Consider the following 8,502-nt stretch of genomic DNA (forward strand, 5'->3'; position numbering starts at 1 on the left):
AAACTTGATTGTTGCTCAGATACTATTTATTATTATTATTATTATTTGCTGTTAATTGGTCCCACTTTAGATACGAAAACCTTTTCTTTTCTGATATTTAGTTCGTTTGCCAATGTTTTCATTTGGGTCCAGGCTAAGATGCTCAAGCCTCGATCTCATCACAAGTACAAAGGCAAAGTATCTCTGATAGTGAGCACCTATACAACATCACCGTCAAACAAGCAGCCAGATGCCTTCTAGGGAGCTCAAGAACCAGGTTCAATAATGATTTTAGAATGTCCAGGTGCACTTCCATTCCTACTAGAACCTCTTAATTATTGCACTTGCCAAGGAACTTCATTTAATTTTACAGAGCTATAAATCTACAGGCCGGTATCAACCTTTGCTTTCTGCTGTTCCTTATGCCAGTAAATAAAATAGAACCTCTAATCATGTTTGTTAGTATTCATGTGATTTTCTGGAAAACTCTACTTTGTAGTGTCTATAGGTTCAAGTTGCATCTTTTAATAACAATTGAGTTATTTTGATAACAATTTTATCTAAGTTGGCACTAGAAACGTTTGAGGATCTAATATCGGCTAGAAACAAAATTGCCAAACTGGAGTTAAAATTGCATCCCCGCCGTGGGAATCAAAACTAATTAAACAAAATTAAGTTGACTAGGCATTAAATAAGTAAAATATATGTCTGCTCATTATTCTTTGTGGACTAGGCATGTACAAGGGGGTCTTGAAATCAGTCCAGAATCATCGGCACGGTATAGAGGGATGTACAACTTACCAAATGTTTGATTTTATATTTGTATCTTTACATGCGCGCACATACAATATTTGCAAATGCATTAGTTTAATTAACATGAACTAGTTAGTTATTAACTTTGATTGGATACGATATACCTGCAAACAATTATAATGTAAAATCTTGTATTCATGAAGAACATATAGATGTCTTAGGTATTTGATATTTTAAAATTATTGATATTTATACAGATAATTTTAGTCAATGTTAAAATTACTAATCAATATTACAAAATTTTTAATTGGTAAAGTATTAATATTATATTAGTAAATTTTCAATCAATATTAATTTGACTTGTAAATATTAGAAGTTTCAATTGGTATTGAGATTGCTGAAAATAGCTTCATGAAAACTAAGTTTATCTCTTCCTTAGAACTTGGTGGAGGCCCATCATTACATTTTCAGTTACTTTGATTGTCATGATTTTGATTGATGCCGAGTAGAATAGAACCTTATTTCACAATTTGAAACGGCATATGTTTCAATATCTACTGCATTTTCTGATTGCTCTTAAACATGTAATCAGCTATTTGCAACCAAACTAGATGTTGGTTGTTGCCAAGAGCACGAACTTGACAATAGCTTTTTTTTCTATTTTTTTTTTGGATGAAAATTCTGTTGCATGCGATTCATGGGGCACTAACATATTGGAATAAAAAACTCAGAAAATACAAGATTAATAAAGTTAAATCACTGCAGGAAATCGACTCCTAATCATTTGCAGCCGTAAATAGCCAACAAACGATGGCTATAGATCCAACAAATAATGTTCTTGTACTTGGTAGCATCGTCCAGTCACCGGTTCTTTGGCTTAGACACTTCTATGGATGAAAAACTTATCTTTGATGATTGCCAATGCCGTTAGTTTATGAAAAATTCCTTTATACTATGGATGAGTATCTCCATTATTTGGCATATGAAGAACTTTTAACTATCAACTTATCTTTGATGGTCGTCAATGCAGCTAGTTTATACTTCTCTAATGACCTGTTTTACATTGACAAGAAGGTTGTCAGGATGAATGTTGGTGTTCTCCATTCCCAAGTAGAAATAATCTGTTTCTTTATAATATTACTCTGATCTAAGGGTTGGATTAACTCTGATTAAACATTTAGCTGCATGACTAACTTGTCTACCTTTTTCTCTTTAATAATTCTACTCATGTGTCATGCGTGCCGCTTTTTTTTTTTTTTTGACTCCATCAAAGTTCTCGCTACAACTACTACACTGAATTGAAATATTTTTCCCCTATGCGATAAGCTTCACTGTGGGTTGAAAATGACAAGTGATTGAAGGCCTTATTGAACAAAGAAACGCTGTAACTTTTTTGAGATTTGAAGCCATTTTGTCTTTTTATCACCTAGATTCTGTCTATTTTGATGCTGCTGTTGGGAGGAGGACCACAATCAAGGACTGTGATGGGAAGACCGGCCTGCATGGCGTGGCTACCAATGGCACTATTATCAAACAGACACCAAGTGGGTCCGTCCTGCTCCCTCCTGTCTCCTCAATTATTTATTTACTGTCTTCTTCTCTCTCGGATGGATGAGCATTAATTAGTCACAGTCATGAATAAATGCATGCATGCGTGCCACCTTATCCACAGAATACTTATTACAAAAGAGTCCTTGGTTTGCTAGACACTACTCTTCATCATTCACAATTAGGTTTAGAAATGCTCAGGGCTAAAAGTCTTCAATAGTTTTCAAATACTCAAATATTCATGGTTTAACTTCTTATTATAATTTATTATAATTTAGGATAATACTAAATGATTAAAATTTGATCAACTAGAATACATATATGTATGTATAAGAATATTTTAATAATATCATATTTATATATTAATTACATGCATGTATTATAATTGGAAGATAGAGATTTTTAGTTGGTCATATTTTGATCAATAAAATTTACTGTATAATTATATAGATTTTTTTTCAGTGAAATAATAAATTTGGAATGTTGATAGCTGAACTGGAAATTGCTGTATTTATTTCAATAGTTAATAAATTTTTTTTATAGAGTCAGATTATTCACTTTTAAAATTAATTAATTTGAATAACTAAATTAATAATAAAAAAAATAATATTATGGTCCTACTAGTGAAGAACCTTTGAATCCTTGGAGACACATTAGAATTCTTGTTATAACCTTCTAATTTATTCAATTTGATGATCTATCATAAGTTGATTTTATGATTTATCTTTCTTTATATAATTTGGGGACGAATTGTAAAAGAGTCGGAGTGAACGTAACCATATGTTACTACCATTATATCATTTAACCAAACTTTCTAATTAATTTTACCGAGTTATGAACCCATTTCATGAGTAGCAAGAGATTAATTTACTTTTGTACGGTAAAGTGGAAAAGGTCCTCTCTTGTTCCCTTCAAATACTCTATTATGTATATTGATTTTACAATCCATAAATCTAGGCTTCGTTCAATTATTCAACTACTGACTAAATCTAAAGTAGAATTTATGTACACTCAAAACTCAACCTCTTGAATATTTGAACTGTGATCTTTTTATTGCTCTTCTGAGTATTTTATCACTATATCACACCGTGGACTTTTCATTCTTTGAATTGAGAGAGATTAGTCTTATATTAGCTTAATTTTTTCATCACCCTTTATCTTCTTCTAAGGTAAAGCAGGAAAAATGGAATAGAGATTCTTGCATTGATGAAGTTGTCACTTTGACTGCTTAACATTATTGTCTGCTTAAAAAGCATCACACTTATGTTCTTGCTTAACATTCATTTCCATAAAAAAAAACCTCTTTCAATGTTAACAAAGGCTTACCTCAGTGAAGCACCAAGAAGACGAAGACACAGACGAATTTAAGCTCGCAAACTTTATTGATGGTCTTGCATCTCGAAAGCCTCATGTCCTGACGACTAGTAGTCATTCGAAACACGCATGGGAAAGAATCTAAAGCTTATTATCGTATTCGTAAGTTTGAAAGTTTTCATATCGAGGCTATTTATAGGCCTCAGACAAATATGCGGTCTAGATCTACGATGTATTTGACGATCAAGATCAAGTTAGATAAATACATTGTTCAAATGTGATAAGATTTAGTCGACTGCTTCATCAAGTATAATAAATTTGACATTGAACTAGATAGGGTCCACTTTTTTTTTAACTCATTCCAATTTTAATGAATGTCTATGGTTTTTTTTCTATTATTTGCTCTTAGTAACCTTGATCTTTCTTTTATTCATATATGCATTTTTTTCACTTTTCATCCATCTCCCTTTCCTTTTCAAGTGAACAAATTCTTAATCTTCTCTAACACTTAGGTTATGTTTACTTGGAAAGACGGAGGCATGCCAAACTAAGGAAGAAGAAAATTCCAAGGTGCTACTTGGTGGAATACAATGAAAAGAAGAAGTAATAAAAGGTAAGCTCCCTCTTCTTATATCCTCCTTTCTTCTTCATACGTTGTCATTAGAACTGAATCAAACGTTCATAAACAAGTTTGATATGCGACTTGATAAGAACTAATTTACATTCATTGAATACACAAAGTCAATTAAATAAACAAGCTTAATATTTTGATAAACTAAATGAACAAGTTTAAATATATATGTGTTCAGCTCGTTAATATTCATGAACAAGGATTGTAAATTATTCACAAACAATATTCATAAATAAAGTTCGTAAACCATGTTCAACAATAAAACTCTCATCAATATAGTACCTAATAAAACTGCATATATACTTAATTTTAAATATTTTGTACATAATAAAATTGATTATGTGCCTATATATATATATATATAGTAAATCTTATTGGCCAGAATCTGACCATGCTAGAAATCTCTATCTTCCCAATTATAATACATGCATGTAATTAATATATACATATGATATTACTAAAATGCCCATGTATATGCATGCATGTATATATTTTGGCTGGCCAAATTGGCCATTTAGCAATGCCCATATATTTATACATATAGATGATGTTAATCGATTTATTATAGATAATGTTCAATTTGATAGAAAATATATTAGATTTTAGTTTAAATGATACTAAATTTAAGAGGAATTATACTTTATTATGAACTTTTTATACCTATATTTTGTCGTGTACCTAAAACATATGTGCACATAAATGATGTTGAATTTAGGAGTTATACCTCATTATGGACTTCTTGTACCTATATTTTACCATGTACCTAAAAATTGTGTGATAGGTAGTGTACTAAATTTGAGTTTAAATGGTACTAAATTTAAGAGGAATTATATTTTATTTTGGACGAATAATACATCATTTTAAACTTTTTATATCTATATTTTATAAGAGTCATTTAAAATATGTGCACAAGTAGTAATTAAAATGAATTGATATAGATTAAAGAGTTGAAATAAATATTCTCTCACTGACAGTAAAAATAGAACCTCTGTATGAAAATTTTAAGATAATTGACCTTTAATTTGACTCAATTAATTTATAAATAAATTTTATTTACTTATTATCACGGAAGTCGCATCCCTAGAAGTTAAGATAAAGCAATATTTGACAGAGGAACATACATTTTGGAGTCCGTGAAATAGTATGATGGACCACCATCAGCTCCACCTCCCAACCCTAGCAATTAAAGATTGGAGTCAAGGCATCAAAAGAAAAGAAAAAGAAACAGGACCGCTTCATCTGCTTCTCCCAAATGCTGTAGTTATTAGTACTCTGCTCCCGCTTCACGTGTCCGATCTTCCTCCGTCCAATCTTCTTCTCGAGAGTCGAGTTATTGAGTCACTCGTCTCGTTTACTTTCATTTTTCAATTTCTCACTTCGCCCGTCTCTTCTTCACGACTTCTCCCGAGCTGACCCATTCACAACTTCTCCTCATGCAACCAAAAATGTAAACAGTTTACAAATAGAAATTGAATAAAAAATAGCAATCGACCAAAAGGTTAAAAGAGCGCATTTATGATTTTAGAATTTTTAAAAGGTGTTTAATTTTAGATTTTCTAAAGGATATTTAGTTTAAAATTTTACTTCTTTCAGGTATCCTAGTAAAGAACAGCATCATTTAATGTTGAATTTTAAAGGACACAATTATTATGATATTGCATTTTAAATATTAATAAAAACGTTGATTTTTAAATCTTAAAATTAATATTACTATATGATCTTATAATTAGTAATTGTAATATATATGTAATTAATATATAGAGATGATATTATTAAAATATTTTTAATAATGATTTATAAAGTATATTAGAATTAGATTCTAACCATTTAATATTATTGTTTGATCAGTATTATCTCCTATTATAATGTATTTATAAGATTTTTTTTTAAAATGAGACTAAATCATTCACCATAAGTAATCAATCATCTTAAATTCAGCATTATTTGATTCATATTTTTTTAATTTTGTGTAAGTTTAATTTATTTAATTCTGATGGTAATATTCTATCAGTTCAATTGTTTAAAAAAAAATATAATTACTAGGATTTCAATAATTTGATTGGATTGATTTGATTTGATTTTAACTGCAGCTCTTCCTAAATTAAATATAACGAGATCGTCGGCGTCGTGGCTGTCACCGTCGTTGTCGCTATCGTCGCATTGATATCTGTATATTGAATCCAATCATTTGTCGCTGTACACGTATTTAATTGGAGTAGGTATTTTTATTCGACTAGCCGAATAATAGCGTGCGATCCATTTTCTCGCACAAAGCTCACATGATATCGTCTCGTACTCACCATCTCATGTTTGACCAGTTAGCACTGTATCATTTTTTTAAAACAGTAATTTTTCCTTTTTCCAGAATCTGGCCAGCCGATATTCAATTCTTATGAATTAACTAACTCCGAGATGGACAACTCTCATTTAGAACAGATGGACATCTCAATTTCATATTTTATTTATCAAATAAATTTAAAAAGTGGGATAGTTCTTGGCACAATGATTTAAGTGTTGATTGTTACTCGAAATATCGTACTGATTTCTCTGTATAAAAATTTTGTACAAGTCCAAAATTTTTGCTAACAACCTATTGTGTTATTTAGAAATTAAATTTGGAATCGTAAACCGAACTTAACATTATTGATTCCAAATTTAACTTATCTGTTCTTAGATGTTTAGACTTAGATCGCAAACGATGTTTAACATTATTAATCCAAATCCACCCATGTCACAAAGTTGATTAAATATTTATTTCGAAGATCGGTTTCCAGGTTAAACATGACGAGACACTAGGCCTTCTTCGGTATGGGATCATCCACCACTTCCTAGATAAAGCCTTTCAACGAAATTCAATATTTAATCTCCTTACAGTAACCCTAGGTTTAACCACAAATAACAATCGAATCACAAGATCGAAAAACAAAAGAAACATAAAATCGAAATATAAATTCGATTGCCTAGAATCGTTAGCCTCTTGTGTTTGGTAATTCAAAATCCATACAAAGAAAAACTAACATGATGTGGAATAAGACAACTAGTTATGCCTTTCTTTGTAAACAAAAATCTCTTGATCTTCTATTGTATTTCTCTCATTCTCTTGGACGTCGTGTGGGCGACGATCTACCAAGATAAATTCCATTGGGACCACTTCTTCTTCTCCAAGACTCTTGAGCCATTAAGCGATGCCAAAATAGGAAACTTCCTTCTCTTCTCCTTCTTCTCCAAGTGTGTCGCCGACCCTTATAGGTCTTCCCCTCCAAGCTAGGTTTCAGCCACCAAGCAAGATGAAGAAAACAAGCTAGAGATAGGAACCGACCCTAAGGAGAACAAGCAAGGAGAAACTATAGAGGGATGGCCGACCACCAAAAGATTAAAAGAGAGGGAACTTAGAGAGATCAATTCATTAGAGATTAATCTCACGAGGCACCCTATACCTCTCTTTTATAATCCTTGGTCATGACAAAAAAAGAAAAGTTTAATTAAAACTTCCTTTAAATCGTCTTATGGCCGGCCACAATATGGTATGCTAAAAAGGAAAAAATTTTACAACAAAAATTAAAGCTTCCTTTTAAACCATGATGTTTACAAAAAGGAAAGTTTTAAACATAATTAAAACTTCCTTATTTGTGACCTCCATTTAAAAGAGAAAATTTTAATAACAATTAAAATATCTCTTTTTAAATTTCCTATTGTGCATGGTAATAAAGGAAAGATTTAAAATTAATCTCTCTCTTTTAAAACATATAGACAACTAAAAAAAAGGAAATATTAATTAACACTTCTCCTTTTAAATCATGGTTACATAAAAGGAAAGTTTTATCAAAAATTAAAATATTTCTTTTAAACATTATAGACAACTACAAATAAGGAAAGATTATTAAAATTTCTCTTTAATCTTTTGTAGATAGCTATAAAAGGAAAGATTTTAAAATATAAAACTTTCTTTTTAAAACCATAAGGATGACTATAAAAGGAAATTTTTAAAATTAAAATTTCTCTTTTAAATCCCTTCATGAATTGCTCCAAAAGGAAAGATTTTAACAAAAATTAAAATCTCCTTTAATCCTATTCCTATGGTCGGCCCCATGCTTGGTCACCAAGCATGGCTTGGCCGGCCACTATTTGAGCTCTAAGCCATTGCTTGGTCTGTTGGGGTTGCAAGGTTGCAAACATAGTCCCACATTGAAAACACATGGAAAAGATCATGGGTTTATAAGAGAAAGATATCTCCATTGGCATGAGGCCTTTTGGGTAGAGCCCAAGAGCAAAACCAT

General features: G+C 31.0%; 1 long non-coding RNA gene across 1 annotated transcript; it reads left to right on the forward strand.

The window, feature by feature from the left end:
- Positions 1-105: 105 nt before the first annotated feature.
- On the forward strand, positions 106-6,445 carry LOC122046372. Its single transcript, XR_006130264.1, has 4 exons — positions 106-283; positions 2,163-2,280; positions 4,107-4,207; positions 6,316-6,445. It is a non-coding gene; the product is annotated as an uncharacterized LOC122046372 (long non-coding RNA).
- The last annotated feature ends 2,057 nt before the right edge of the window (positions 6,446-8,502 follow it).

This window comes from Zingiber officinale, chromosome 2B (assembly GCF_018446385.1).
Source record: "Zingiber officinale cultivar Zhangliang chromosome 2B, Zo_v1.1, whole genome shotgun sequence".
In the NCBI taxonomy this organism is placed as follows: Eukaryota; Viridiplantae; Streptophyta; class Magnoliopsida; order Zingiberales; family Zingiberaceae; genus Zingiber; species Zingiber officinale.